The 19,977-nt window shown below is 53.4% G+C and overlaps 1 long non-coding RNA gene across 1 annotated transcript; it reads right to left on the reverse strand.

Annotated features, from left to right (window-relative positions):
* Nucleotides 1-474: 474 nt before the first annotated feature.
* On the reverse strand, nt 475-8,379 carry LOC122375427. The gene is made up of 2 exons (XR_006255391.1): nt 8,160-8,379; nt 475-1,107 (listed from the first exon to the last, which is right to left on the reverse strand). It is a non-coding gene; the product is annotated as an uncharacterized LOC122375427 (long non-coding RNA).
* Between the last annotated feature and the right edge of the window lie 11,598 nt (nt 8,380-19,977).

Here is a 19,977-nt window from a genome sequence, read left to right on the forward strand (position 1 = left end):
TATTCCTCCAATTAATACAGAGTGTCCCAGAATTACCCAAGCATTTATTTTCTGGCTAAAAGTACAATTGCGCTCGTTTCCTAGTGAAACATATAATAACCGCGTTTACATAGGGCTAGTTGCCAGATAGTGGAATTCCGATAACGAGACATTTATTCCCCACTATTATCCCTAGAACGCCTAGGGGGGGGGTTGTATCAACCCCCCCCCCCCCTGAGGTTTTTTCGAAGTGCACGCTAAACGGCTTGTCGTAGCGGGCTGAAATTTTCAATACCTACCCTCTGGGGCAACCTTTGCGCATCTTTTGCCGAAAAAAATTGATCGGGTCATGTCAGGTCACGGAGTTATGACGTCATAAGAGGTACAGCCTCCGGCCGACAGTTACCAAACGTGTGCGCCGAATCCCTAGGTTTTCTGCCGGTGATACCCACATTGTTTGTGTTATGTTGCCGCCGTCTCACTCACAAGCACTCCTTCATCAGACGGACTGTATTGGATCACGGCCGGTCAGAGAGTGACCATCAGTCGGTCAGCGGCGGTTCGTCTCGACCGCGCAGCTCCCCGACCTTCGACCCCGCCCCCAGGCAGTCGGTCGGTCAGCTGCGCCGAGCGGCGGCCCGGGCGGTCACACGAGCGGTCACACGAGCGGTCACACGACCAGCACATGCAGCAAATAGACGGCGCTCACAGCACTCCTCCCCCTTTAACAAGTTTTTTTAGCCAGCCGAGCAGAGCGCCGCAAGGCCGGCGCCGCTTCTACCGGCTCTGATGCACGCGCGCCACGATTGCCCTCGCATGTTGCTCGCTTATTATAATCACTGATATACGGAAAACGCCCCCTAGCGTCCATCACACATGGCACTGCTGGACCGCGAAGCTTTCCCGGCTCCGTCGGAGGCGGCACCGTCACCCGCGCATCGAGGGGCCCACGCTCAGCCGTCACAGAAGCAGAGCCGTCGGCCAGCAGATGATCCACGTGGGCGAGACGTATGCGACCGTCCGGCAGCCGCACGCTGTACGTCAGTGGGCCTCCAATGGCGACGACGACAGCGCGCTGCCATTTCTCGGTAGCTGCTGGCCGCAGATCTCGAACCAAGACAGGTTGACCTGCAAGAAATGATCGTGAGACAGTGTCGACAGGCTCATGTCGCATCCGCGCTGCAACACTGGGCTTGAGGAGCGAGAGCTTTGTCCGAGGCAGTCTCCCAAAAAGCAATTCGGCGGGTGCCCGGGCTGTTGTGACGCATGGAGTCGTTCTTGTTGTTTATTGGGGCTTAAGGGCGCGCCGACTACAAGGTCATTTTGCGCCCATAACTATATACAAGTAAAGCAAGTGTGTCACGAGAAAACCGACGTAATAAAAGGCTTAAAAAAGCCTAAAAGCTGGTTAAAAAGAGCAAAGAAGGGTAAAATACTCCAAGCGTATCGTAAAAGACAGCTGACTAGGCGTAAGGACTAGATTAGAATAGACGTATGGACTAGTTGGTTTGGTATCAGATCGAGTAGATTACTTGGAATTTGATTGAACGGATAAAGGAAAAGATGTTGCCAGATAAAACCCAGGGTGACTCGTCACCCAGCAAGTGGCGGACGGTGATATCCGGAGCGATGCGGCCCAGGTAGCGAGTCCGGTCCGGTTCCAAGCGTCGACAAGATAAAAGCACGTGGGCGACGGTGAGAGGCACGGCGCACCCGCCGCAAACGGGCTGCTCATCTCCGCGGAGAAGGTGGCCATGCGTCGCATACGTATGACCGATGCGGAGCCTGCATAAAATCACTTCGTTTGACCTGTTGTCTTGCGAGCAAGACCTCCAATGCTCCAGAGTCGGCTTCACCTCTCGGAGCTTCCTGCCTCCACGCAGGCGCCACTCTGCCTGCCACTCCGTTAGAATAAAAGATCGTACAGCAGGGTAAAAATCACGCGCCGGCAATGGCAACCGACGAGTGCAGGGTGCTGCAGCAGCACGCCTTGCAGCCGCGTCTGCCAGCTCATTGCCATGAACGCCAACGTGACTGGGAATCCAGCAGAACTGAACAGATTTACCCGATTGTTCTACTGACTGAAGCCGAGCTAAAATGTCTTGAACGATCGGGTCGGCTGGATTAAAACTCCGCAGGGCCAACAGGCTGCTTAGGGAGTCCGATAAAATCAAGTAAAAAGGTCCGTCCGATACCTCAATAAAACACAAAGCCTTCTCGATGGCAACAAGTTCCGATGAAAACACCGAGGCGAAAGATGGCAACGAAAATGAACGGGTATCGTCGCCAGCGACGAAAGAACAGCCCGCTCCCTCAGGTGTTTTAGAGCCGTCTGTGAATACAGGAATAAAACCATCGTAAGAGGCAAGGTGTTCCAAGGCTCGGACTCGTGCCTCTGCAGGCAGCAACTTGCCCTTTGGAACTGCAGAAAGCGAAAGATCCACCTGTGGACTGACACTTTTCCACGGTGGAGGGGGCGCAGCCCAGGTACGACGAACGTTACGCAATGCTATGTCAGCTATTGAAAACAGTTCTTTCATGCGCACTCCGAACGAGGGTCGTAACCTTCCGTTACATCGGGTGGCATGCCGTGAAAAGACGTATGGGTACGTCGGGTGCATAGGAAATTGGCGCAGTTTCAGCGCGTACCGCATACCCAACATCTGACGGCGGAGTGAAAGTGGCGGTTCATGCGCCTCAGCAAGAATGCTGCTCCTGGGCGAGGTGCGGAATGCTCCGGTGGCTACTCGGAGTGCTGCATGATGGACTGTATCCAGGACCCTCTTGCTAGATTCACTCGCTGAATCGTAGACAAAAGAAGCGTAATCTAGCTTCGATCGTACAATAGATCGATATAGAAGAAGAAGGGTCCTGCGGTCCGCACCATAAGATGTGCGGGCGACACATTTTAAAACGTTCAGGGATTTAAAACATCGTTCCCGAAGCGTTCTAAAATGTTCTTTATACGTTAAACGACTGTCAAAAAAGATCCCAAGAAACTTCGCCACCGGACGAGTAGGAATCACCTGTCCATAGAGCTGGATTCCCAAGGGAAGGTCGCCGCAGCGGCGGCGGCAAAAGTGCATAGCGACGGTCTTCGTTGTTGAAAAACGAAGACCGTTGTCACGACTCCATCTCTCCAACCGCGTCACTGCAAGCTGCAGCTGTCTGGCCATATGCCGAGCGCTTGAAGCGGCAAACCAAATGGCAAAATCATCCACGAAGAGCGATCTACCGATCGAGACCGGCAGATCATCAGCGATGTCATTAATCGCCACTGCAAAGAGAGCCACACTAAGCACCCCGCCCTGGGGAACTCCGTTCTCTTGAGTAAAACTGCTCGAAAGACTACTGCCAACTCGGACTTTGAACCGACGACCCGATAAAAAGTTCTTAATAAAGAGGCCCATCCGGCCGCGTATGCCGTACTTGTGTACTTTGGAAAGTATTCTGTGTCGTAACACTGTATCATAGGCCGCCTCAATATCAAAGAACAGTGCTCCAAGGTGCTTCTTTTCAGTAAAACAGGTGCGTATCTCGGTGTCGAGGGCTAAAATGTGGTCAACAGGGCTGCGGTGCTTTCTAAAACCGCACTGGGCGTTTGTAAAAACACCGTGATGTTCCAAAAACCAGCTAAGACGCACATTGACCATCTTCTCCATCAGCTTTGAAAGCGATGATGTGAGAGAGATGGGCCGATAGTGGAGAGGGTCATGTCCCGACTTGCCAGCCTTCAAAATAGGAATGATAGTGGCTTCCCGCCAGGTCTCAGGGAAAGTGCCAGTCTCCCAAAGCGAATTGAAAGTTGCTAGCAGCGCCTCGAGGGCAACTGCTGGGAGATGACGGAGCATGTCGTTGTGGACAGCATCCGGACCTTCTGAGACGCTGCGCAACGAGCTGATGGCAGACGTGAGCTCAGCCATAGAGAAAGGCTCATTGTACATCGAATTTTCAGCTGTGCTGAAGTCCACGGCGGCTGGTGCAGGTCGTGAGGACGGCTCTCCTCGGCAGCGCTGATAGAGTGCACGGCCTATCGTCTCTGCGACGTGTAAAGGGTGGGATATGTCCGTGTTGTTCACTCTTAAAACCGGAAGCGGAACAGAGCTGAACCGGCCTTCAATGCGCTTCATGCGTGCCCATATCTGGGTCGTAGGAGTAAAACGGTTTAAGGAACTCACGTACGTGCGCCATGAAACAGCCTTTGCCTCTTTTAAAACGCGACGGGCAAAAGCCCGCGCTTTCTTAAAAGCGATGAGGTTCTCAGTAGTACTACTCCGGTCAAACTTTCTAAAAGCGCGCTTCCTGGCACGAATCGCATCTCCGCATTCCTTGGTCCACCACGGGACCGGAGGACGACGAGGCTGACTCGACGTCTTGGGTATGCACCCGTTTGCGGAGTCAATGAGTAAACATGTAAAATCATCTGTGGACATCACAGAGGCGTCGGCTCTGGATAAAACCGTGGCCTCTACGGCGGCCTGGAATTCGCCCCAGTCGGCCTTCCGAACATTCCACCTAGGTGGACGGTTGCCTGACACTGGGGACTCCTGGTGCTCCAGCCACACTGGGAAGTGGTCGCTCCCGAGTGGGTCGTCATGGACGGACCAGGTAAGAAGCTGAGCTAGCCGCGGACTGACTAAGCTCAGGTCCAGAGCCGATGTTTGACCGGAGGGTGTTGTAAAATGGGTGCGCTGTCCTGTATTTAAAATACACAGCGCCTCATCGCGGATAAAAGATTCTAAAAGTCGACCACGAGTGCCAGTCGTGTCGCATCCCCACGCCAGGCTATGGGCATTAAAATCGCCGACTACCAGGACCGGAGGTGGAAGCTCATCGACAAGCCGATGCAGCTCAACCACCGGGAGCGCTATACCTGGTGGTAGGTATAAAGAGCACACTGTCAGTTCCCGGTGGTTGAAATCAACTCTGGCGGCCACCGCCTGCAGGGGAGTCTGCAGCGGCACCTGGCGAGCAGGTACGCTGTGGTGAACCGCCAGAAGCACACCTCCATGGGCAATGGTAGGGGTGTCCAGGTCTCTTCTAAAAACAGAGTAGCCCTTGATGGCAAAGGTAACGTTTGGCGCTAGCTTGGTCTCCTGGAGACCTAAAACAAGGGGTGTGCGCCAACGGATAAGAGACTGTAGGTCCTGGTAGTTGGCCCGGAGGCCTCTACAGTTCCACTGTAGAATAAAAGGCGTGGTTAAAAAGGCGCAAAAAGGGCGCGTATAACATGAGGCAAAGGCGCACACAGATACCTGACTGACCACAAAAAAGGTAAAAAGTACCGAGAGAAATGCACCTGGTAAAAAAGCGCAATAGCGCGAAAAAGATAAAAGGATAAAAGAGGAAATGACTAGACTGAAAGACTAGACTAGGTCCTCTAACTCCGAGGAGGCGCTCCCCCCGTAGCGGATACGGGGGTGCCCTGAGCCCTCTCGGTGAAGCCTCCCTTCAGCAGAGGCAGATCGGGCATGGCTCGCGCCCGGCTGGGGCCTTTTCGACCGGGGGGCGTCGCCCTCCGAAGGTGACCAGCTCGGGGGCGTCTGCCGCTTGGCGAGGCGCCCTGGAGCCGCGGAGGGCTGTTGCCGCCCCGACGGGGATGTCGAGGCGGCGGCCTGTGTCCTCGACACAGGCGTCTCTGGCAGCGGCGGTGGTGGCCGCCGCTGCGGAGGTGGAGGAGGCGGCGGGGGACCCATGATGGGCCGAGTCCCCGCCTCAGGTGTCTCCGGGGTGTCAGCGGCGACAGCCGCATTGGCACTCCCGGAGGCGGAGTCGGCAGACGAGGCTTCCTTAGCCTCGAGGGCCTTCTGGACGAGGCGAGCCCTCCTCGCCTCACGTGCCCTTCTCTCCTCCTCCCCCCGCCGCAGAGCCTCCTGCACCGCCGTAGACGGTCGGGGGCGGGGCGGGGTGGGTGGCGCCTTACCCTGCGCCGGGGGGCGCCGACCACCCTGTCGGCGCTGGACGACGGTCCAATCGTCTCCATTACCGTTCGCGGCTGGAGCGGGACTGGGTGGACCCCACACTGACTCTTGAGCAGCCTGCTCTGTGTTGCTCGGCGGCGCACGAGGCGCCGTGTTGTCCGCTGAGTCACCAGTGGCTACGACGGTGAGGCCGAATCGTTTGAGAAGCTGCACGAGCTGTGCTACGCTCATCTGGGAGGCATCGGTAGAGTTTGTGACTCTCACCTTCTGGGCATACGAGGTCTTCGGGTGACTCTGGTTGTACACCTCCCGGGCCTCTTTGAAAGACAGATTTCTGGTAGCCTTGATGGTCATGATCTCTTTCTCCTTGACGTATGCAGGGCAAGACCTATCATACGCGGAGTGCGGCGTCTGCCCCTCTCCGCAGTTGACGCATCGGGGGGTCTCCGAGTCACAGGTTTCGTCAGTGTGGTCCTGCGAAGCACACTTGGAGCACGTGGGTCTTCATCGGCAGTTGTCCTTTGTGTGGCCGAAACGTTGGCAGCGGAAGCAGCGCATGGGCGCTGGGACGAAAGGCCGCACGCGAACCTTCACGTAGCCCACGCGAATCTCACTCGGCAAGTCGGTAGAGTCAAATGTCAGAATGATGTTGTTGGTCGAGACCGTGCCTCTCTTCGTCATGATGCGGCGAGCCGCTGTCACGCCGAAATCGGCGAGCCCGTCCGCAATATCCTCGTCGCTCACTCCCCTCAAATCGAAACAGTTAATGACCCCTCGTGAGGAGTTCTTAGAACGGTGGGGCTCCACTGTAAGCGGGATGGAAACGAGCCTCCGGCCGGATGCCCGTCCCTCGGAGAACACGAAGCGAGTAGCGTCCAATGCTTTCGCCGCCTCCTCGCTTTTCCTGAACTCGACCTCCAGCGCGCCATCACGCATCCGGTCACAACGAACTATCGAACCAAACCGGTCGCAGCCATCCTTCCGCTGGAAGGGCGACAGAGAGCTCAGCTCCCTGTCTGCGCTCCGGAAGATGAGGATCTTAGGAGATCGTGGACCTTTTTCAAGCACCGTTCGCCTGTCGGCCGAGGCCAACGGGCGAGGATCGGCCGAGGCCGAAGGATTGGTAAGAGTGGGGGAAGGGGGGTTGGTCGAGTTATCCATGGAGTGTGCTTGGTCTCCGCCAGCTCGGCCGCCGACGCTCCGCAACGGCGCCGCTACAAGGCCTGGGACGGCCGAGCTGACTGTACGGGACTTGGCGGCACCTTCCGCGGGGGAGAGAGAGACTCACCACCCCCCACGGTCGGATACCGCCTCCTCCCTTGACGCCTAGCCGAGTCACCGCCAGGGGCAGCGACAGATCAGTCCCACCGACGGAGGACGAGCACAAGTGCCCGAACCCCGCCGGCGACACCTCTCAGACACCCCCCCCCCCGGCGGCGTCACGACTGGGAATGGCTCCTCAAGTGCGGCGCCCCACTGAGTGTCCCGCCCTTACAGAACTCAGGGCCAAAGAGGCGTGTTGCCCAGCCACCGCGACTGGCTCCGCACGGTGGGGGGCTCAACCTCCAGGATCCCGTTGTCCTGGGGTACGGGTCGGCTCGCCTAGCCTAGTAAAACCGGCTGGTACCCGAGGGGACGCCACTCCCCTTACACTAGCCCAACTCGGCTGTGTTCCTGCGGGTGCAAAAAACAACGAAAAAGGTAGGAAAAGAATCAGAAAGCTGTGATCGAAAGAAACGCGGACATCCGGTGAAAAGCAAAGCAAAAGCAAACAGAGACCGCTCAAGAGAAACAAAACCACGAAAACCAAGAAAAGTCGGGCCGTACCATCTGTCCAACCAGCGATCAAAGCAAGTCGCAAGCAAGCATGGGTCAAGCTGGGGCCGAGGGGGCGCTACTCCCCTTGCTGGCCGAGGCCAAGGCCGCCGCGGGGCAAAGGCCCAAGGAACCCAGTCCGACAGCGACCCCGGCCACTGCCAACCCCCTGCGGGGCCAATCCTGCAGACAATCCATCCAGTAAGCAAGGCAAGTCCAGGTCAAAACGCGCGTCAAGCTGGGGCCGAGGGGGCGCTACTCCCCTTACTGGCCGAAGTCACAGCCGCCGCACAGCCGGAGCCAGATGACCCCGGCTAAGCAGCAGCTCTGACCACGGTCAGCCCCCTGCGGGGATGGAGTCGTTCTGTATTTTGCCAGAAATTGTGCTACTGCTGTGGGTCTGGGTCCTGCATACCTCTTGAGAAAAGCTTTGAAGGTACGTACCAGAGACTCCGCCTGCCCGTTTGACGCTGGGTGGTACGGCGGTGTCAGACGGTGATGAATACCTCGCGCTGCCAGGTAGCTCTGAAACTCTCCAGAGGTAAACGGCGGGCCATTGTCTGACACCAACGTCACCGGAAAACCATGCGTTGCAAAAATGTCCGTCAACACTTCGATGGTCTTAGTAGCCGTTGTGCTAGACATGTATCGCACTTCTGGCCATTTTGAGTAGTAAAACTCAAATCTTTCCAAATAATCAGTGAGTATCTCAGATTGCGCATCAAACGGTTCCAGTTTGCCGTGAGCAGGCATACTTTACCGAGCTCTTCCTCTCTGAGTTCTTCCTCTCTCGTCGCCACTGTTATGTTGCCGCCGTCTCACTCACAAGCACTCCTTCATCAGACGGACTGTATTGGATCACGGCCGGTCAGAGAGTGACCATCAGTCGGTCAGCGGCGGTTCGTCTCGACCGCGCAGCTCCCCGACCTTCGACCCCGCCCCCAGGCAGTCGGTCGGTCAGCTGCGCCGAGCGGCGGCCCGGGCGGTCACACGAGCGGTCACACGAGCGGTCACACGACCAGCACATGCAGCAAATAGACGGCGCTCACAGCAGTTTGATGGATCATGATGAAACTTCCCATGCATGTTGGGGCAAGCATTGGCTATCGTGTGGTGCAAGAAAATTGACCGGGTCAGGTCAGGTCACGGAGCTATGACGTCACAAGAGGAACAGCGTCCGGTACTATTTTTGAAAAGCGCCCGAACCACTATTTTGCTAATTCTTGTCACCTCAATGGGAATATGCAGCAATATTAGCTTCTATAGGGAGCAAATGGACCTCCCAAATCCAAAAATACAATCAGATTTCAAAAATTTAAATTTTGATTTTTCGAATTTCTGCCGCCGACTGTGACCTTGCCGACTTCCGGCGCTCCCGACGCGCCATTTTTAGAGCTAGGGAAACGAAATACATACCAAACGATAGAAAATTGATCAAGGAACACGATAGTGAAGGTTTCAAGTCGATATCTCCCACCGTTTTGCCGCAATTGCCGCGGAAAGTTGAAAAAGTTTGATTTTTTTCGGAAAATTTGACCTTTGACCGGTCATAAGTAGGTCAAATGTTGACCTAGGACCAAAAAAATATACCACCAATCGCGAGATCTCGTTGAGAGCAATCCGTTGGTTTTTTCCGCTAAGCTCTACGACCTTCCGTTTCGAAACGCCAGGGGGGGGGTCGTAACAACCCCCCCTGGTCGTTCGTGTTATGAGAAATGGCCTGGTCGTGCGAGGGTTATATTATATACCTATATATCCGGAATTGGAGGATGTTCAGTAATTGAGGCGCTCGCTCATAAAATGCCGTGCGTTTCATTCACACTCCTCAAGCAAAAATATTTTTACTTTCCAATTTTCCACATTTTCTCAAGGCTTAGACCGTTACAGAGACCGTTTTAATTGACTTTGATGAAGTTGAACGCGAGAAATCACAACCAAATGCTACATTAGGTTGTAAAGAACTGAATTGCGTTTTCCCACACACGTGGCGTTTTCTCACCTACGTCTGCAGGAGAGACCGGACCCACTATGCCCCCCCCCCCCCACCATCGAAAGGTTCTTCATGACTCCCGGGGGCCCCCAGGAAACCTGGGGGGCCCTATACACTGTGGGGGGCCCCTTCGAAAGCAGGTGGCCCCCTCCTGGGCGAAATCCTGGGTACGTGCCTGGGCAGAAGACACGGCATCTACAAATCCCCTAGACATAACTTAACACTTGAGGCGACAACTGGGTACACACAGGGACCACTTAAATCATACAGTGATGCCAGTACCAAATTTGGTTGTGGGTGCCCAGAGCCCCTTGGGGGGTGCTCAACTCAGCATTTGGGGTGCCCGGGCACACCCAAAAGTATACAAATCGACACCTATGCAAATCATAAGCTTCTACGGCTCAACGATCACCCTAAGCAAAAATATTCAATTTCCCGTTCCAAAAAGAGTGTCTTACGCAGGAATGTGGACTGTGGTGTCTTAGAAAGGAATGCAGTTACATCATCGTCAGCCAATCAGCATGCTGCTTACAGCCAATGCAGCATGCGCAGGTTTGAACTACGCAATGTGATTGGTCAACGCGTAATAAGCTTCCGCGTCAAACTCAAAACATCATTCTACATAGAATATAGTTCTTCCTATATTAAAATGTAGAAAATAATTGTTTTTACAGAAAGGTTTTATTTTATTTTCTGATCATTTTGAGGATAAAAATCATAAATCCATAGCAAAATACTTCAGGAAAGTGAACTATTTCCTTTGATTTGATGACTGTAGTGTCTTGACACAATCAAGTCTTGACAATTACATGGTATATTAATAACAAGATAAATAGCAACAGTATCAATGCTTCTTCAGCCACACTCCAGACCAGTCTGTTGACCTCAGGTCACCGGTCACCAGAGGTCAACTCTTGGCGCCAAAACCGTACCACAATTGTCACGTGTGCGCCACCAATGTGCCATTGCTGCCACATAGGGAAATACCTTTAAATTGGCAGCACCATGAACTCAACATGCAAACACTATATTCCCCTTCCCTTAGAAATAAAGCAAGAAACTAGTAATGAATGCCAACAGAAAACGCCATTACAAGCAAGAAACTAGTAATGAATGCCAACGGAAAACACCATTACAATGTGCCCATCACCTTATGCATCAATCACAGTATCACGCATCAACCACACTCCTCAATGAGCCTCTTGGGCCGTTTCCTTTCTCTACCCGATCTACGCTCAGGCGCAGGGTCATCACTCTGCTGATCACCCGACACCTCCGATGCTGCACTCCTGTTCGACACGTCCCCTGTTGAAGGGACTTCCTCGATCCTGCCGCCCGACGGGGTTACTTCTGCTGCTGGAGGTCGCATCATCCTCTCTTGTGAGGCTCCTACCATCATCCTCGATGGCTGGTCCGCGGTAGATGAACCATCCTTGCAGACTGCTTCGACACCTTCCACCATGTCCGCTCCTGCCAGAGGGGTTGCACTTTCAGACAAGGCACTTGAGCGAACTAGACGTTCTCCATGCACCAGGGTACCATCACTCAGCAAGAAGGAATGACAACCTCTAGCCTCCACAATCTCCAATGACTTTGAGAACTTGGAGCATCCCTTCCTGGGCTTAGGCATCAGTTTGTAGCGTACATAGTCTCCAACTTTGAAACAGTTCTCTTTAGCGCTGAACTTTGTGTCCCAGTATAACTTTTGCTTAGCCTGTTGTCTTTCAACTTTGGCTCTCACCTGTTCATTGGTCACAAACCAGTGCTGACCATCTGCTGCTGCTCGCAGAGGCGTGCGTAGCTGTCGACCACGGAGCAACTCTGCGGGACTCCGGCCGGTTGTGGCATGCGATGTCACCCGGTATTGAAGCAGAAACTGCCTCACAGCTACCATCCAGTCCTGTCCTTCAAGAGAAGCTGTCTGTAGGACACCTTTAAGCACACGGTTAAATCGTTCCACTGCTCCTGCCCCTCTTGGGTGGTATGGGGTGACCCGAATATGTTTGACTCCAACTTCCCTCAGATACTTTGTAAACTCATGAGATGTAAACGCTGTGCCGTTATCAGATACCAGCTCCTCTGGATACCCTTCTCTCGCAGCCACTGTCTCCATGAAGTTGATTACTGCGCGGGATGAGGGGTGCGGACAGAATGCCACCTCCGGCCACTTTGAGTGATAGTCTGTCATGACAATGGCGAATCTTCTACCTATTCCCCCTCCTTCTAGCGGCCCGATGAAATCGATTCCCAACTTAGACCAGGGTTTCTCCGGGAAGGGAACCGGTTGAAGCAGGATGTTGCGCGGCTTCGCACTCTTATCAACAGCGTCACATACTGTACAGGACTTCACTATGTTCTCCACTGCCGCGTCCATACCTGGCCACCAGAAGAGTTCCCGTAGACGTTGTTTAGTCCTGACGATGCCTGGATGGCTTTCGTGGGCCTGTTCCAGAAGGTGTTGCCGGAGTACGGACGGGACGACGATTCTCTCGCCACGGAGTATGAGGCCTTCGACAACCGTAAGCTCATTTCTGAACCTGTAGTACGGCTGCAGGTCTGTTGGGCAGTCCTTCGAGCGAGCTGGCCAGCCAGACACGATCTGCCTGCACAGTCTGGTCAATTCCTCGTCCTCAGCGCCCGCCGCTCGTATGCTGTCTCTGGTTACCGCAGATTTACGCGCGATCCTGTCAGTGATCGCCGCCATCAGCTGGTCGTCATCCTCTGGGGTGTGTGTCGAGGCTGGCAGTCTGGAGAGGCCATCTGCAACATTTCTGGAACCACCAACATGCTCCACACTGAACGAATACGCCATGAGTCTTATTGCCCATCGAGACAGCCTCATTCCTGCCCTACCAATCCCCTTTGATGATAAGAGCGACTGTAGGGCTTGGTGGTCCGTCCGCAAGGTGAAGTGGGTTCCGAAAAGATACTTATGCCAGTGCTCAACTGACCACTTGGCCGCAAGGGCCTCCCGCTCAGTAACGCTATACTTCCTCTGGGTGTCTGATAGAGTGGCTGATGCGAAAGAAACAACTCTCTCACCTTCGGGGTAGATCTGACTCAGCACTGCTCCGAGGCCTACATCCGAAGCGTCTGATGTCACGACAGTCGGTCGATCTGGGTCGTACATCGTGAGCGCTGAGCTGTTGATGATCTTGGAGATAACTTCCCTGAAACAAGTCTCCAGCTCCTGCGTCCACTGGAAACGCTCTGCTTTCAGGGTGCCCCGAAGTGGATCCACCAGTGTGGAAAAGTCGCTCACAAACCTGGCGTAGAAGCCGAACAGTCCCAAGGCCGACTGTAGCTGTTTAGCCGTGCTGGGCGACTTCATGTCCCGCATACCCTTGACGCGGTTCTCGCTCACCTTGAAGCCGTTCTTCGTGACAGTGAAGCCCAGGAACTCTAGAGATGTGGTGCTGAAGGTGCACTTCTCCTCGTTCAAGGTTACCTGGTACTCCTTTAGCCTGGCCAACACTTGCTGAAGACGAGCATCATGCTGGTCCTGGTTCTCACCAAAGATGATGATGTCATCGACGTAGACTTGGACCCCCGACAGTCCAGCCAAGATGTTGTCCATCACCTTCTGGAAAGCTGCCGGGATAGAGGACAAACCAAAACAGCATCGAGTGTACCTTCTCAGCCCATCAGGTGTCATAAAGGCCGTCAAATTTCTGGACTCTTCATGCAGTGGAAGCTGATTGAAGGCAGACTTCATATCCAAGCTCGAGAACACTGCAGCCCCCTTAAGCTTATCGAGCATATCCATCATGTCAGGTAGCGGATACTTGCTGGGCATGACCGCTTGATTTACCTTTTTCAGGTCGAGACATAGGCCGGATTCCGCCGGTGCGGCGCCTGGTGACCACCATCGGAGATATCCAAGGTGACGAGTCCACCTTCTCGATGACACCCTTTGCCTCCAGGTCTGCCAGGTGTGCCTTCACTTCCTCCCTGACTGAGTACGGCAGAGGCCGCATCTTCTGCTGGACAGGGGAAACACCGTCCCTCACCTTTACCCTGTGAACAAACCCACGAAGGGGAGGGAGACCGGGCTGGCTTGGCTCCGGTTGACTCCCAGGTGACACGGCACACACAGCATTGCCGTTCTTGACTGTGATCTGCAGACTGAGCTGTAAGTCACGCCCCAACAAAGGTACAGTACCGCCTCTCATCACATACAAGTCAGCGTCAGCTGACTTACCGTTACTGGTCACTGTGGCACGGATTACACCAACAACGTCAAGGCTGTGTCCCCCATATCCTCGTAATGCAACATCACATGCATGCAGTGGCAGTTGAGGGAGTCTCGCCTGGTGCAGATGCAAAGGCAGGAGGCTAACAGGCGAACCAGTGTCTACCATCATCTCCAGCAGAGTGCCATCAACATCCACATCAAGCATTGGACCAGACAAGCTCAGCAAGTCATGAACTGATGAGACTTCTACAGTCGAAACTCCGGGTGGGGCTCTCGTGGTGTCCGGTCTCTGTGATCTGGTCCTGCATACTCTGGCGAAGTGACCCACTTCATGACAAATGTGGCATTCCCTCTCCCTGGCTGGGCATCGGCTATCGCCCGACCTGTGACCACTGAAGCCACATGCAAAGCAAGTCTTCGACCGACGGCCATTGTCTGGGGATCTCGGTTTGCCAAACTTACCGGATGTCGCTGCCACCTCTTGACTGGCATCCTCAAATGCATCTTGAACTGGCCCTACGGCGCCACAGACTGTTGTATGTCGCTCTGCAGTGATTTCTGCTGCTGCTGCAATCTCCTCGAGACGGGTCAAGGTTAGGCACTGCTCTGAACAAAGACGCTCCCTCAGGCGACTTGATGAACATCCCTCAAGAAACTGGTCCCGTATCATCTCATCTTCTAATTCCCCAAATCCACATCGCTGACTCTTCTCCCTAAGGTTAGCTAGGTACGTCTGGACTGTCGTGTTCCTGTCCTGCACGCACCTTCTGAATTGCACACGCTCAGTAATATAGTCATTTTTGGCTGCAAATAGTTCCTCAAAAATGCTACATGACTGCATGGCCAGTGACCTGTGCTGTGATTCATTCTCACCTTCAACTTTGGGCTGCTTCACAAGTCCTCCTGTTGGCAGCTTAGTCCTGTACAGCCTACGAGCTTCTGCACCCACACAATGAAGCAGCAAGGCCTGCTGGCGTTCTTCTGACCACTCACACCACCCAATAGCAAGAGCATACACCTCGAAATCAGCATACCACCCAGACCAGGGTACCTTTGGCTTACCAGCCGCCGGCAGGAAGGCAGGTGGTGGTTGGATCCCGTCCATCTTACCGCACCTCCCTTCCTCGATAACAGCTGCAGCCACTTGCCTCACTTGTACTCTACAGTCTACTTGTAGTCCGTCTTCTTCCTTGGCTCAATTATCAGAGTTAGTTTGACATCCTCGTCGCCAATTTATGTAGTGTCTTGACACAATCTAGTCTTGACAATTACATGGTATATTAATAACAAGATAAATAGCAACAGTATCAATGCTTCTTCAGCCACATTCCAGACCAGTCTGTTGACCTCAGGTCACCGGTCACCAGAGGTCAACTCTTGGCGCCAAAACCGTACCACAATTGTCACGTGTGCGCCACCAATGTGCCATTGCTGCCACATAGGGAAATACCTTTAAATTGGCAGCACCATGAACTCAACATGCAAACACTACAATGACTACGACCTCCGACTACGACCGCCTTTACTGAGGACAACACTATTCGACCGCCACCCTTGCAGCCATTCTATAACTCAGGAACTACTGGACCGATCGGAACGAACGAAACACCATTCGAATCAGGAGGTACGATTTTATCAGCCGTTTCGAAGCTCGTGACCCCAGGTGACCTCGGTGACCTCAAGAGGTCAACTCGGCATTGACGCCTATTGCAGCCATTCTATAACTCAGGAACTACTGGGCCGATCGTGACAAAAACACCACCAGTCGAATCAGCGTATGTGATTTCATCAGCCGTTTCGAATATGGTGACCTCAGAAGACCTCGGTGACCTCAAAAGGTCAACTTTACGTTTTCGCCTATTGCAGCCATTCTATAACTCAGGAACTACTGGGCCGATCGTGACGAAAACACCACCAGTCGATTCAGCGTATGCGATTTCATCAGCCGTTTCGAATATGGTGACCTCAGGTGACCTCGGTGACCTTGGGAGGTCACATGACCGTTGTGGCCTATGGCAGCCATTCTATAACTCAGGAACTATTCGGCCGATCGCGACGAAAACACCACCAGTCGATTCAGCGTATGCGATTTCATCAGCCGTTTCGAATATGGTGACCTCAGGTGACCTCGGTGACCTTGGGCGGTCACATGACCAATGTGGCCTATTGCAGCCATTCTATAACTCAGGAACTACTGGACCGAGCGCGATGAAAACACCACCAGTCGATTTAGCGTATGCGATTTCATCAGCCGTTTCGAATATGGCGACCTCAGGTGACCTCGGTGACCTTGGGAGGTCACATGACCGTTGTGGCCTATGGCAGCCATTCTATAACTCAGGAACTACTAGGCCGATCGCGACGAAAACACCACCAGTCGATTCAGCGTATGCGATTTCATCAGCCGTTTCGAATATGGTGACCTCAGGTGACCTCGGTGACCTTGGGAGGTCACATGACCAATGTGGCCTATGGCAGCCATTCTATAACTCAGGAACTACTGGGCCGATCGTGACGAAACACCACCAGTCGATTCAGCGTATGCGATTTCATCAGCCGTTTCGAATATGGTGACCTCAGGTGACCTCGGTGACCTTGGGCGGTTACATGACCAATGTGGCCTATTGCAGCCATTCTATAACTCAGGAACTACTGGACCGATCGCGACGAAAACACCACCAGTCGAATCGGCGTATGTGATTTCATCAGCCGTTTCGAATATGGTGACCTCAGGTGACCTCGATGACCTTGGGAGGTCACATGACCGTTGTGGCCTATGGCAGCCATTCTATAACTCAGGAACTACTGGGCCAATCGTGACGAAAACACCACCAGTCGATTCAGCGTATGCGATTTCATCAGCCGTTTCGAATATGGTGACCTCAGGTGACCTCGGTGACCTTGGGAGGTCACATGACCGTTGTGGCCTATGGCAGCCATTCTATAACTCAGGAACTACTAGGCCGATCGCGACGAAAACACCACCAGTCGATTCAGCGTATGCGATTTCATCAGCCGTTTCGAATATGGTGACCTCAGGTGACCTCGGTGACCTTGAGCGGTCACATGACCAATGTGGCCTATTGCAGCCATTCTATAACTCAGGAACTACTGGACCGATCGCGACGAAAACACCACCAGTCGATTCAGCATATGCGATTTCATCAGCCGTTTCGAATATGGCGACCTCAGGTGACCTCGGTGACCTTGGGAGGTCACATGACCGTTGTGGCCTATGGCAGCCATTCTATAACTCAGGAACTACTAGGCCGATCGCGACGAAAACACCACCAGTCGATTCAGCGTATGCGATTTCATCAGCCGTTTCGAATATGGTGACTTCAGGTGACCTCGGTGACCTTGGGAGGTCACATGACCAATGTGGCCTATGGCAGCCATTCTATAACTCAGGAACTACTGGGCTGATCGTGACGAAAACACCACCAGTCGATTCAGCGTATGCGATTTCAACAGCCGTTTCGAATATGGTGACCTCAGGTGACCTCGGTGACCTTGGGAGGTCACATGACCGTTGTGGCCTATGGCAGCCATTCTATAACTCAGGAACTACTGGGCCGATCGCGACGAAAACACCACCAGTCGATTCAGCGTATGCGATTTCATCAGCCGTTTCGAATATGGCGACCTCAGGTGACCTCGGTGACCTTGGGAGGTCACATGACCGTTGTGGCCTATGGCAGCCATTCTATAACTCAGGAACTACTGGGCCGATCGCGACGAAAACACCACCAGTCGATTCAGCGTATGCGATTCCATCAGCCGTTTCGAATATGGTGACCTCAGGTGACCTCGGTGACCTTGGGAGGTCACATGACCAATGTGGCCTATGGCAGCCATTCTATAACTCAGGAACTACTGGGCCGATCGTGACGAAAACACCACCAGTCGATTCAGCGTATGCGATTTCATCAGCCGTTTCGAATATGGTGACCTCAGGTGACCTCGGTGACCTTGGGCGGTCACATGACCAATGTGGCCTATTGCAGCCATTCTATAACTCAGGAACTACTGGACCGATCGCGACGAAAACACCACCAGTCGAATCGGCGTATATGATTTCATCAGCCGTTTCGAATATGGTGACCTCAGGTGACCTCGGTGACCTTTGGAGGTCACATGACCGTTGTGGCCTATGGCAGCCATTCTATAACTCAGGAACTACTGGGCCGATCGCGACGAAAACACCACCAGTCGAATCGGCGTATGTGATTTCATCAGCCGTTTTGAATATGGTGACCTCAGGTGACCTCGATGACCTTGGGAGGTCACATGACCGTTGTGGCCTATGGCAGCCATTCTATAACTCAGGAACTACTGGGCCAATCGTGACGAAAACACCACCAGTCGATTCAGCGTATGCGATTTCATCAGCCGTTTCGAATATGGTGACCTCAGGTGACCTCGGTGACCTTGGGAGGTCACATGACCGTTGTGGCCTATGGCAGCCATTCTATAACTCAGGAACTACTAGGCCGATCGCGACGAAAACACCACCAGTCGATTCAGCGTATGCGATTTCATCAGCCGTTTCGAATATGGTGACCTCAGGTGACCTCGGTGACCTCAAAAGGTCAACTTTACGTTTTCGCCTATTGCAGCCATTCTATAACTCAGGAACTACTGGGCCGATCGTGACGAAAACACCACCAGTCGATTCAGCGTATGCGATTTCATCAGCCGTTTCGAATATGGTGACCTCAGGTGACCTCGGTGACCTTGGGAGGTCACATGACCGTTGTGGCCTATGGCAGCCATTCTATAACTCAGGAACTATTAGGCCGATCGCGACGAAAACACCACCAGTCGATTCAGCGTATGCGATTTCATCAGCCGTTTTGAATATGGTGACCTCAGGTGACCTCGGTGACCTTTGGAGGTCACATGACCAATGTGGCCTATGGCAGACCTACCTGGCAGACCAATGTGGCCTACCTGAGGTCACCAAATTCGAAACGTCTGATGAAATCGCATACGCTGAATCGACTGGTGGTGTTTTCGTCACGATCAGCCCAGTAGTTCCTGAGTTATAGAATGGCTGCCATAGGCCACATTGGTCATGTGACCTCCCAAGGTCACCGAGGTCACCTGAGGTCACCATATTCAAAACGGCTGTTGAAATCGCATAAGCTGAATCGACTGGTGGTGTTTTTGTCGCGATCGGCCTAGTAGTTTCTGAGTTATAGAATGGCTGCCATAGGCCACAACGGTCATGTGACCTCCCAAGGTCACCGAGGTCACCTGAGGTCACCATATTCAAAACGGCTGATGAAATCGCATACGCTGAATCGATTGGTGGTGTTTTGGTCGCGATCGGCCCAGTAGTTCCTGAGTTATAGAATGGCTGCCATAGGCCACAACGGTCATGTGACCTCCCAAGGTCACCGAGGTCACCTGAGGTCACCATATTCGAAACGGCTCATGAAATTGCATACGCTGAATCGACTGGTGGTGTTTTCGTCACGATCGGCCCAGTAGTTCGTGAGTTATAGAATGGCTGCCATAGGCCACATTGGTCATGTGACCTCCAAAGGTCACCGAGGTCACCTGAGGTCACCATATTCGAAACGGCTGATGAAATCGCATACGCTGAATCGACTGGTGGTGTTTTCGTCGCGATAGGCCCAGTAGTTCCTGAGTTATAGAATGGCTGCCATAGGCCACAACGGTCATGTGACCTCCCAAGGTCACCGAGGTCACCTGAGGTCACCATATTCGAAACGGCTGATGAAATCGTATACGCTGAATCGACTGGTGGTGTTTTCGTCGCGATCGGCCCAGTAGTTCCTGAGTTATAGAATGGCTGCAATAGGCGAAAACGTTAAGTTGACCTTTTGAGGTCACCGAGGTCACCTGAGGTCACCATATTCGAAACGGCTGATGAAATCGCATACGCTGAATCGATTGGTGGTGTTTTCGTCGCGATCGGCTTAGTAGTTCCTGAGTTATAGAATGGCTGCCATAGGCCACAACGGTCATGTGACCTCCCAAGGTCACCGAGGTCACCTGAGGTCACCATATTCGAAACGGCTGATGAAATCCCATACGTTGAATCGACT

Source organism: Amphibalanus amphitrite, unplaced genomic scaffold (assembly GCF_019059575.1).
Source record: "Amphibalanus amphitrite isolate SeventyFive unplaced genomic scaffold, NRLGWU_Aamphi_draft 001837F_arrow, whole genome shotgun sequence".
NCBI lineage: Eukaryota > Metazoa > Arthropoda > Thecostraca > Balanomorpha > Balanidae > Amphibalanus > Amphibalanus amphitrite.